Consider the following 12482-nt stretch of genomic DNA (forward strand, 5'->3'; position numbering starts at 1 on the left):
TCGCCGGTTGGCTGCGCAGGCGTCGGACAACGGCCAATGAGCTTCGCGAGCTGCACGACTGACACATCTCCTGTCCAATAGCTGTCGCGCGTGCACGCGGAGGGGCGGGGCGAAGCGGAGATGTCGCTGGGGGCGGCGGGCAGTGTGGCGTTGGTGCCGTGTCGCGGCGCCGCTGAGCGGCCACAGCCGCGGCCATACGCGCTATTGCCTGTGCCCGTCATGGCGCCCCGCCCATGCGGCCGGCACACGAGTGCACAAACTGACGTAACCTCGCTTCGGCTGAGGAGGGTCCCAGGGGCCGCCGAGGAGCGCGGCTCGGTGGGCGGGTCTCCGCGTTGTTACGGTGTAACGGGCACATTCGTTCTCTAATGGAGTCGGAGGGTGCGACCCACAGCCCAATCCGTAGGGCGGAAGGGCGGGACAAGTAGAAGAGGGCGCGCGAGTGCCCCATTTAAGGGGCAAATCTCGCACCTAACTGGCAGAGGAAGAAGGGGCGGGAGCCAGTGAGGGATGTGAAGGGGGGCAACGCTAAACGATGACAGCCAGCAAATGCAGCCAATCGGCGGGCGTGTAGTGACGCGAGAACCCAATGGAAAGCGCCGAGAGGCGGTGCTCCTCTGTGATTGACATGCGTTCTGGCTAATGGACGGAGAGAGCCCCGGGACTCTTCCCAATGGGCAGCGTGAAGGGGCGGAAAGGGGAGCGGAAGGAGAAGACGAGCAGGCAGGACGACCAATCAGCGCGGGGGTCGGCGAGGCGCCGTCCAATGGGCGGTGCGAGGGGCGGTGCGGGGGCGTGTCCCGGTGTGTTTGGGTTCGTGCTCCTCGGGGGAGGGAGAGACGGCGGCGAGGAAAGTTTGGTTTTGGTTTTTTTTTTCCCCCCCCCGGTGGTGTTTTTTTGGCGGCGCCGGCGGAGCGGGGGGGGGTACGCTTTTCGCAGCTTCTTCGCCTTTTGCTTCCTGGGGTTCGTGTTTCCCGGGCGGGCGGAGCCGCCCCCGGCACTGAGAAGAACGGGGGCTCAGCGCACCGCGGCGGCGCCTCGGCGGTGAGTGCGGGACGGGCCCCCCACCTACTCCCTATCCCGGCTCCCGCCGCGGGACTCCCCGGCAGCCCTTCCCGCCCTGCGCACCCTCGCGCCGCCTCTGAGGGGCCTCTGGCGCCGGGCCGCGGTGCCGCGGGGCGGGGGAGGGACGGGGGGGCCGGGCCGGCGGGAGGGGCCCCGAGCGGCGGCTCAAGGGCGCTGCCCCGGCGGTGGCGGAGCGGCCGCTGCTCCCGCCCCGACCCCGCCGAGCGCCTGTCCCGGGGCACAGCCGGGCGAGCGCTGCCCCCTCCTCGCCTCACGTGCGGCCGCCGTGCGCCGCGGCTGCGCCCCGGTGCCCCCACCGCCCCCTCCCGCTCCACACAGGGCCCCGGGGGAGAGCCGCCCGCCCGCCCGCCGGATCACCCAGGCCGGGCAGGAGGTACGGCGGCGGAAACACTCCGAGGGGCCCTGGTGTGGATGGGGAAAAAAAGTGCTGTAGTGTGGGGACAGAGCCGAGGTTGCGTTGGTACCGCTGCAAACCGCGCTGGATGAGCGGGACGTGATGCTGGTGAAGACGTGTGTGTATATACGATGGGTGGGTGGGAAGAGTGACCGTGTTCAGAGGTGTGTCCTAGGGGGGAAAAAAAGTTTCCCCAGCTGTTTGTAGCAAGATGAGAGGGAATGTTTGTTTCTGGAGACGCTTCGCTGGCTGTGGATAAGCGCTGCTTGCAGCGTGGTATCTTGCAAGCTCAGATCTGCTTCGTGAGAGTGCATGTAGGAGGATCTACTACAGCATACAGCTGAGGCTTGTTGAATAAACCGAAGACTCAACAAAGTGTTTTCCTAGCTAAAGTAGAAATGCTTACTGATGTAAACAGTGCTTGTTTTTCCGTGGTAACGTTTCACTAACCTTATGAACATGTGTTAAAATACCTCTGTGCAAAGTTAACGTTTTTATAATCCATTAATTACTATTTTTAAATCATAACTTGCTGGAGTTCAGCTTACTACCTCTACAAAAGGTACGGCGTTGTCGTTGACGTCTACAAACGTTGTCAAGTTTACAACCTCTACCAAAACTGTGAGTTTTTCTGCAAATTAGATAGGTAGGTAGGTCTTTAGGGGTTGTATTTGAAAGATCTGTTTTACCTAGTGTTTTCCAGTAATATCGCCATCCATATGAATGGATTTTGGAAATTCGTTCCTGCTACAAGTGTTGTAGAGGTGATAGCTTTGATTCATAGGGTTATTAAATATGTGCACAAGTTCAAGCAGCTTTGTAGTTAGCTTGTGCACAGTGAAGTTGCTCAGCAATGCCCTCCTCTCCTGCGGTGACTCTCTGAGGGTGCAGATTCCTTGGATTGTGCTCTGGTGAGATGTGAGTGAATGCTCTCATCTGCTGCAATACCCAAGGCCCCGAGCTAAAAGATAAGCTCCAGTTTTTCTACACGAGCCCTGGGTCGTGCAGGGTCTGCTGGGTAGATGTATCTGGGGGGAGGGCTTTGCAGGGGTGACTTTTCACCTGGGTTTTACTGAGTTGCAGATGTAACTAGACAATTCCCCAGCCAAGAAGTCACCCTGCGAAAAGCTGAGGCTGGACATGGGGGAAGGGAGCCCAGAGAGGTGTTAGCTGTGTGTTAGATTTTCTGCTGTGAGGCTTTGGGGCAGTAAGGTACAGGCACATGTGTCTTAGTAGAGAGTAGGTGAGGTCATCACTAGACATTTGTCTTGTTTTGCTATACTGCATGTGTGCTGATGGGCAAAATGTATATCCTGTAATATGGAAGTCCTGGTAAAAATGCAATGATAAACCAGTCAGTGTCTCTTGATTAGGCAGACTTTTGAATTAATGCATTATTCCAGTTTCTGTATATCTGCAAATTTAGCTAGAGATCCACACTTTCATTTCAATAATAAGTTCAAACGTTTGGACATAGAAGTCTTGACAAGGCTTAATCTGCCAGTGTTTGTGACAGAATAGTCCAATAAAGCATTTAGGTTGAGTGTATGTTGTGGCTTTGCTTGATGATGCTTGTTTCATCATTAAAACTTGATGTTGGAGGATGACTTCAGAGGAGGAAGCCTCAGGAGAGAATTTTGTGTAACTCTGAGGTAGTATATTTTACCTTAGATCTGCCTCCTATCATAGCAAGTAAGAGATTAGGAATTAATTTTTTGCAGAATAATGCATAATAAAAATCATATGTAGAGATAGCTGCATGTAGAACAGAATAGCTGCGGCCAGAATGCTGGAAAGAATTGAAGGACTGCTATAAAAATAGTAATTTGAAAATATGTTCAAATGGGGTTTGTTCTCTGGGGTTTTTGAGTGATTTTTTTTTTCCCTATGGTGAAGCTGGTGTTCTTCTGCTCACAGAAGAGATTGGATTTACAATTAAGCAGTAGGAACTGGAGATCATAGAATAAGTCTAAGAAGCTTAGTTATTGACTTGAATGAGTTTATTAATAGTCTGCTTAATGGTTTGGTTACTCTATTTCCATTTTCTGCAAAATGCTTGGATGCAGTCTGTTCTAGTCACTTACTGCCATTATTGTGTTTATTTTCTTGGAAACCTTTATACATAAATATTGTCTGCTTTGTGCAGTAATAAAAACTAACAGTCATTTTCCAGTTTCTTTGCAATGGCTTTCCTCAGTCATTGCTCATAGTGCTGCTATCAGATTCACAAATTCTGCAATACTTCTGCTTACAGCATTCCTAGCATTTTACAGCTATTCAGTTCTTTATCATTAGTTGTTGTTCTTCACTCAGCTTTAACCTGTGTGTAGTTTGGGTCAGTAGATGAGTTTTTGTGAAGAACTGGCGTTGTTTGTTTTCACAGGATAAATTAAGCGTGTTTAACACATAGATAAAGGAGGGAAGTACCTGATACTAGCACATATGTACCACTGGTTTTCTTTAGAACTAAAAGTTTTCTGTCACCTCTGCTTATAAAATGTATTTGCTCTGGATTTGCTTTTAATGGTCTGTTTCTTCCATTTTCAGTAATTTTAATAATGAAATGTTTCACTGTCCTAGGGAAAAAATAGCAAGGGAATGTCTGTCTTCAGTTCTAATTGCAAGAACCTAGCACAGAGATGTTGAGCAGACAGTAACATGCATTTCTAATGGTTTGACCAGTTGTGGTAGAAAAATACATGTATTCTTCCTAACAGTCTTCCTGAGCTTAGCATTTACTGTCTTTCTCCTATTTCAGATAAAACATATATGGTAAGGTTGCTTGTTCTTGATAGCAAACAGAGTGTGGAATATGGACTGAAGAATTCACGTTAACTTCTTGTGAATCCAAACAAAACTTTTGGCTACTATGTGCTAATAAAACTAGGGGCACTTTCTGGTACTTGGGCCAGCTGTCACTGTCAGACAAGTCGTCCCTGCTGGTATTTCAGCTTGCGAGGTGACCGGGGTGAGAGTAATCAGGATATTCTGACTGCTGTTCCCTGGCCCTTTCAGCGGATAATAAAACTCTTATGCTTCCTTACATTTCTCTTCTGCTTGTGCCTTCTTTGTGTTGCACTTCTACTCATTATTTTTTATTTCTTCAGGGGAGTAAACATGCTTTGCTGGAAGGCGTTGGTGTCACTTATTTTTTCTCCTTTAGAGCAGTAGGCAGTGAGTATGTTAAATTTGTTTTTTCCCTTTGCCTTCTTATAGCGGTTAGAGGGAGAGGGTGTTTTTACACTTATTATGGTTTGCATCATGTTGTAGGGGAATGTTCTGAGGTTTTGAAGTTTTCATCAGCGTGAGGGTTGTGGTTGGAGTTTGGATGTTCTCCGTGTTTACCATGCAGTGAGCTATGGAGATGACCTTTTCCAGTTTCAGCTAGTCAGTACGGATTGCGTTTCTGGGCCCTGCCAGCTTTAGTAGTTCTGAAATTGGATATCGTGCATGTATTTCCTGATTTAATGTCTGTGGATCAGAAAAAACTCAATAGTTCCTCTGTGAGAAAATCTGGGAAGCAAGTTAATGTTCTGAGACTTAACACTGTTTAAAGTTTTTAAAATATCTACTTAAAAAAGTAAAATGGACCTGAAAGCAGCTCTTAGTTAGTTTAGCTTTTAAGTCTGTGGAGTAACATCAGGAGAAATGGGAGGTATCATAAGGCAGCACTTGTGCTGTGTACTACAGGATACAGGTCATAATAAATCTGTAAAAAATAACCTGGAAGTTGGTATATTTTGACCGTGTTAGACAGAAGATGGGAGGCTGGAAAGCTAATTAGCAGATGAAAGGATAAGAAGCAAAGTTGCAAAACAAAGAGTTGATAATTTTAGATAGGCTGACAGAGGATTAGTCAAAAGGCGATACAGCGATATCATGTTGCTTGTATGAGGGGAAGTCCTCTAATCCATCTAAATGAGTAATGAAGTAAAAGTCATTGATGTTTTTACTTGCATTTAATTTCTATACTTTTATCATGACTCTTGACAGTGTCATAAAAAGTGCTATAAAGAAAAACAACCTGGCAGAATTTTTCAGTAGTGTATTGGGTTTTTCGTTAGTAAAGTCTGTTCTGTAACAGCAGAAATTTACTACCCTTTGATTTGGTAGTAGTCTACAAAGAACATAGTTTTTGCAAATACTGTTGGCTTTCTTCTGGTAAGTTTGAAGATTTTTCAGATTCTGAAAAATCAGCCTCTGTTTTGCTTGTTGGAAATGCTTCTTTCTGTTCCTCCGATCCTCTTGTATCCTAGGGTTGCAGGGGTTTTTTTTTCTACTCAAGTCCCTCCTATTTTCTTACCACAAGCACTGGTTGTACCTGCAGTTCTCTTATGTGTTGTTCATGCGGCAAAAGCAGACTTTGTGAGAGAATTTCACTAGTTAAATTAAATGTATGATTTTAAGTCCAGAAGCTGAATGTTTGGGAAGGTTTTTGCTGCCCTTCTTGTTTTAGGACTGGTCTGATAGGTCTCCACATGGTCAGAGCTAAGGAACTGCTGGGCTGTTCCATGGCAATCCCATCACCAACTTCCCTGGCCCTGTGACCTCTCTGCATAAGTCTCACAGCAGTACCACATGAGTGGTAGGAGAGGTAGGAAACCCACCTCTGGGAAATAGAAGGAACTCTTCAAGGACTTGCCAGTCTACTGTGGATAAATCTATTTTGGCCTTAGGGTGATCCACCAAGGATAATTGGTGTAGATCCTCTCATCTCACTGCTTCTTACAGCCAAGAGATACAAATTACTCAGCACTGGTGTCAGTGACCTCGAGTTAGGAACTTCTGTGTTTAGGAGCTGAAGAGAGCCGGGTTTTAACCCATATTTGAAGGTTCTTTCCTGGACATTTGGGAACCTTTTAGCTCTCTCCTGGCACATTTGGGGATCCTTAGAAATAATCTGATGTCTCTTTCTGGAGAAGATGTACACAGAGTACATTTTCTTATTACAGCTGAGAGTATATTCTGCTTTTTACACAACAGTACAGTAACTTTGTGATTTAAAAGCTTTTCCAGAAGTTAGATTTTGTAGATTAAATTGCCTACACACTCACTTACTTTACCACTATAGTGAAACACTATTTCAAACCTCTGAGGTTTCTGTTGCTTGCACATTGACTTGAGAAACAGTAAGTTAATAGTATTAGAGGGTGCAGCTAGCATGAGGAATGATGAGGAACTTGGGGAAAAGGGTTAGGATAATATTTTGATTTAAAAATTTGCCTCTGAGATAGAGGAAGAGAATGTGTCCCCTCACCCCAGCTTCTTACAAAGATCAAAATATACTTCAGAACAAATTATGATCCATCCTTGATCTGAAGCAGCCCAAAATCCCTTTAAGAGAGAAGGCCATAATACATATTGCTCTAAATAGTTGCTTTAAAGCATTTTCATCTACTTTTATGGGGTTTAGTATCTTTGCTTGGGACTCTCTCTGGGGTTTTTATGTATTGAGATTTTTCCTGGATGTATTAGTGTTATTATAACAGCATTCTTACATTGCTGTAAATATAGCAGTTTCACTCTGTGTTGGGAATGTGTTTATTCTGATAATGATGTTTGGGGGTTTTATTTTCAAGGTTTTGTTTGTTTTTTAAGTTCCACTTAACTGCTTCAAGTAAGGAACTAAAAAAAGAGTGCTTTGGCACCAGTGTGTGTCTATGCAGGATATTTTACTGTTACAACCACTGTAATTTAAATTCTTATCCTTCCATATGTATTTGGATTCTGAGAAAAATTTGTTTTAAATTAAACTTTTGGTATTTTTGTTTGTCAAATGGCTGAGATTCTGAATTATCAGGTTTGAGTTGTGTTGTATCAGATGCCTATTCTGACAAATTAAAATGCAGATGAGTCTTCTTTTGAAGAGAACAAAAATGAGAGTCAAGCCACAGTGCTTATTTGTGACTGTTCATTAAGATTCATACCATTTTTCATTGACACTGCAAAAAAAATCAATACTTAATATTTTCTCACATTTGAAATGGATTCTCACATTTAAAATGGATCTTGTCTTTACTATTCCCTATAATACTATAGTATTTCCCTGCCCCTCATAACAAGTGACTTTTTTTGATGATTTCCTACAGGCTCAGCTCATGTTTTTCCTACCCCTTCAAGGCAAGGTGCAATAGTAAAGCTAAAATTGGGTTTTGATTATTATAGCTGTGCTTTTTGCTTAGATAAATGTTTGGGTGCTTCAGGATCTGCTTGTCTACTTTCTGCAGCTGGTGTGGTGGCAGCCTGAAGAACAGGTGTAGATTTTAGTTGGTGTTCAGTGTTTCTGTTGTATTTAATAAAAGCTTAGGGGAAGTTGCCTGTGTTTCTGATGGCACTCACTTTGATAAATGGTACTTGAAAGGGGGAAGATGTATTTTATTGCAAAGCTAGGCTTTTCCACACATTTTTTAAACTCCATAGTTGTTGTAGATTAGTTGCCCATAATTTTGTTTGCTTGGCCTTTTTAATTTTTAGAGTACTCAGAGGCACAACCAAAACTGGCTGATAATACTTTCATTTGTTGGAAGTTAACTGCTCTGGTTCTTTCATATTCAAAGTCCAACTTTCTCTTGCATGGCAATTTATGTATTGTGGAAAAAGCTTCATATTGAGAGAAGCTTCCTGTTGATTGTAAACTGAATTAGACTGTGGAGAAAACAGATAGAAGTCCCATTGTATCAAATACTTTTTAACATTGTCTAATAAGCAAAGGAAAATGCTCCTGACAGTGTTACATTGTGGTGGCCTGAGGGCAAGAATAGGGTGACATAACCAGTCCCTTCCCTCTCCAGCCCTAACCCTGCACTTAACCAGTGCTGGATCGTGTTGCTTTCACCAGCTGAAGGTAACTAGATAAACTGGTGCTGCCTTGTGTGTGGAGACTGTATATCAGCTTATCTCACCCCTGCCACAGCTGGGTATGTAAGTAAACTGAAAGTAACTTCAGTCTTTCGAAGTTCGGACAAAAAATAACTGAGGTTTTGTGTTACTGCATTTCAAATTTAATAAAGGATGAACAAAAAGTAACATGTAAGTGAAGCACATTCAAAACTAGGAGCAACTTTCAAGAGCTGGGTTTTTAAATGTGGTGTGAGAGCTTGACAGTGACAATCAGTTGTCATGTAGTTCAAGTAGGTAGCCTAAAGGCAGACTTTTATGTTTTTGGTTGCAATAGTAAACTGGGTTGCTTTGCTTTTAAATGCCACTTTCAGAGGAAATAAGATGCGATAGTTGAAGAATCTTTTTGTGCCAAAAAACTGAACATTTAGGGCCCTGACCTCACACATAGTTGAGTGTGTCTGAAGCTCTTCTTGCAAGTAGTTCCAAATTCAGTAGTACTAACTAAACATGTTCAGCAAAGATTGCAGTGTTGAGGACTAGCATTGTATCAGTAATAATTTGCATTGTGTTTTTAAATTTATAAATTAGCCATAAGAATGAGTGTGTTGCCTCATTTCTTTGAAGAAAAAGCTTTGTTGAATATAAAACAGATTTTTGAAAATTAGCTTCCTGTTCCTTTCTTAGGTGCTGAAATAGCTGAAAAGTACAATTCAGACTGATGTCACGCTATAAATATTGATGAAGTTCTATTTGGCAGCTGGTTATGTTCAAAGTTGGTGTTTGCAATTATAGTTTAGAATTATTTGCTTAACAGCTCAGCATTTGTTTTCTTTGACACTAATAAAGAGATCCAGAGATCTTGGACTTCTCTGCATGTATAATCATGTTAGTGAGAAGTCAAAATGTCCTTGTATAAGAGAACCTCTCTGTTATTAATCATTAGAAGTGAGATAAATATGGAACATTATTTTGGAAAATTTCAGGGTGTGAGCTATAAAAGAGTGAAGTTTAAAAAGCAGAAAAAGCAGATTGTGACTTAAGCTTCATTCTCCATCTCAATCCCCTGGCCTTCCTCCTGGCCATGTCCTGGCTCAGGCTGGCCGTAATCCTCTGCCCGAGGCTGTGTCACAGGATGCAGTGCCGGACCCAGAGCCTTTCTCTGCAGCCGGGGATGCCTGTCTGCCTCCGTGCCTGCTGGAGGACTTAGCGCTGGTATTGCCGTGCTGGTGTGAATTCCTTAACAACACAGCTCTTCTTGTAAAGCAAACAAAGCTAAAGGATAGTTTTAACCTAGGAAACTTCCATACTCTTCTAATTAAATCCAGGAAGATTGTGAGAAGTAGGTAGTTTAAAAGGTACGGTATCTTCCAGTCCTGTCCTGCATGTGAATGATTTTCAGTAATGTTGTCTTTAGCTCTTGTAATTGCTGCTGTCAGTGAATAAGCACCGTTCCCCCTTTCCTCTGCACAAGGCTGCTTACCACTTTATCAGTTTTAATTTAGTTACTGCTGCTGGGTTTGATAAACATACTGCAGTGTGGGACTTGAGGAGTGTTACTGGGGGTTCAAAAGGAAACCTTTGCTCTTGAGTTGACTTTAGTGGTATGAATAATCTGACAGGATGATTCTCTTGGGATTATCAGCAGTAAAGGAGTTATTTATAGCTTTCAGGTTTAAAGTTGAGCTGTTGAGAAGCAGGCTTCTCACTCATCACAACGTTTTGCTTAAGATGGAGAAAACTGCTTCGTGTCTTTGGTCTAATATAACATCCACTCTTCACCTGTCCTTAGAAAACTCTGGTCCTCTGTATTTTGAAGACTTTGTCACTTTGGAAATGCCCCAAAATAAACGCTTGTTTGTTTGTTTTTTAAATCATAATTTGTTTCCAACTTGGCAAAACTAATCTCTGGAGTGGGTTAAACTTTGATGTGGAGTGTAAAAAGCAGCTGGTATTCTCAACTCACTATGTTTTAATTCCATGCTGCTCCAGGTATCACCATAACTCTTACTGTGATGCTGGCTGTCCAGAAGATGCCATCAGTCAGTTAAACACAGTACTCCCAACAACCTCAGTTTGATAGCTTCCATAAATGATGTGGTGTAGAGTGTTGAAGGCCTTGAAGAGAAAAAGTAGAAATAATTTTGAGGGTGTTTTTTTACATATGTATATTGTATGTACACACATATACGTGTATATGTACATAAATGTGTGTGTATATATGCTTCAGTCACAGTGAAAATACAGGGTGGAACACAGCACAAAGGACTTTGGAAAACTTAACCACTTGGCAGACTTTGGCTGATTGTAGTTGGGATGTAATCTTGATGACAGTTGAGAAGTGATGTGTAGTGTATGTAGTGTACAGTAGGTTGCTGTAGCAAAGTGAGGACAAATACCTTTTATGTTCACTGCAATCTTTAATGGATTCTTTAGCCTAACTGGTATGAGCAGAAAAGAAGTGAGGTTTGTGCTGCTTTGTACAGTAGAAAGTGGCAAAATCTGTAAGCAAAGCATTTTTCTAAATAAGCTTTTCTGTTTGCTTTTCCTTAACTGGGAGGAGAAACATTTAGCACCTTAAATGTTGTTTATGTAAATGGTTTGGAACACTGGGAAGGTGATGATGAAGTATTCTGTCCTTATGTTTCAAGACTGTCTTTAGACTCAAAGGCTAGAGCCAGGATTTTCTAAACTGAAAGTCTGATATAGGACCATTTGAGAAGTATCCCTTTGCATGTTTCACGTCTCCCTTAACAATGAATCAAAAAGGGTGACATTGTTTAATGAGAAGAAACCACAAGTTCATTAATGATTGGATTTGCTTGAGCAGATCACGTTCTGTAGTTGTCCTTTTTAAACCCCATGACATCTTCAGGAGCACTCCATTTTATGAAATGGTTTGTATTTGAATTGTTCATGTAAAAGGATTTAAGTGCTGTGAAATGAGACTTGTGTTTTGTTCATATAGGTTTTTAACTTCTTTTTGGTCCTTCTGTTCTCATGTTACTTTGGAAGAGCAGTACAGAGTATCTATTCCAAGTTACAGCTATTTATCTTGTTAAAAGTACTTGTGTCATATTTACATGAACAGCTGAAACATTTTCCATATGTTACCAAAAACATCAGTGCAAAGAATTAAATACAGAACAAAAGATGAAGTTGTGCAGCCAATACTAAATCAAACATAATGGACACCCTTTCTCATGTCATGTTTTGCTGTAGAACACCATAGTGATTTTGTGGGATATGGGACTGCCCTTCCTGAATATTCCTCTGGATTTTTTTCCGTGAGAGACTGAGCATTTCTGCCTTTTCCCATTCCTCCCAGCTGCTTTGTTTAGAGTGATATCTTTAGTTCGTTTTCCCTTGAAGTACTAATCCTTCCTGGATTTCCTTCCACCTAAGTAATGCAAAGAGATTGTTCTAAACCATGTGAAATAAAGAGGTTGCAAATCCTCTTCTCAAACACCAGTAATATCTCTCCTTCTACCAAATTACTTGGTTACAAGTTATGTTTCCATCTTCAGTCTTGAAAAGTGAAGTGGAGAATTACCATCACAGCGAGACCTGGGTTGTCCTGGGTAATTTTTATAGTAAATCATGACTTGCACTGCTGCTGTGCTGTGGGTGAAAAACCATGAAATATTTCTGTGTTGTTTTGAAGTTGTGAATGACTTGAAGCCAACTTCCCATATCCTCATTGAGTATGGGATGTTTTTGCTTATTTACGTCAGCAGCTGGTTTCTGTAGGATGTTTTAAGACATCTTGAGGCCTTTTGAGCAGAGTGTGCTCTTGGTTGCTTTATCAGAATCACCCCACAGCATAAATCAGAACCAAGTTCAAAATTAAAGTTTGCATCTGTAAAACCTTTTCTCACTAGCAAAGGGACAGGTAAACCACAGTGGCAGGTAAGACACTCTTTTGTCACCAAATGTATTTTCTAGTCAGAAATTGTTTGAATGGGAATCATGCCCAGCAAGCTCTTAGTTAATGCTAGAAGATCAGGAAAAAAAAATTAACTCAGTTTATGGCAGTTAGTCCAATGACAGGAATGCTTTGTTCCTAAATAATGCTGCACATTAAGGAGTAGTATGATGCAGTGAATTTAGAAAAGCCCCATTTGTTCATATCTCCTACAACAAAGCTGAATAATGGCAACTGGAA

General features: G+C 42.5%; 1 protein-coding gene across 4 annotated transcripts in view; it reads left to right on the top strand.

Annotated features, from left to right (window-relative positions):
- The first annotated feature begins 846 nt into the window (after positions 1 to 846).
- Positions 847 to 12482, top strand: part of TNRC6B (trinucleotide repeat containing adaptor 6B) — a 134208-nt gene continuing 122572 nt past the window's right edge. For 2 of the 4 annotated variants that reach the window (XM_058804452.1, XM_058804453.1), the window contains exon 1: positions 847 to 1044. The gene's annotated coding sequence lies outside the window, so the exon portion shown is untranslated. Of the gene's footprint in view, positions 1045 to 1301; positions 1460 to 12482 lie in introns of those variants that run through there. The other 2 variants (XM_058804454.1, XM_058804451.1) reach the window with 2 other exon arrangements.

Source organism: Ammospiza caudacuta, chromosome 5 (genome assembly GCF_027887145.1).
Source record: "Ammospiza caudacuta isolate bAmmCau1 chromosome 5, bAmmCau1.pri, whole genome shotgun sequence".
Lineage (NCBI taxonomy): Eukaryota > Metazoa > Chordata > Aves > Passeriformes > Passerellidae > Ammospiza > Ammospiza caudacuta.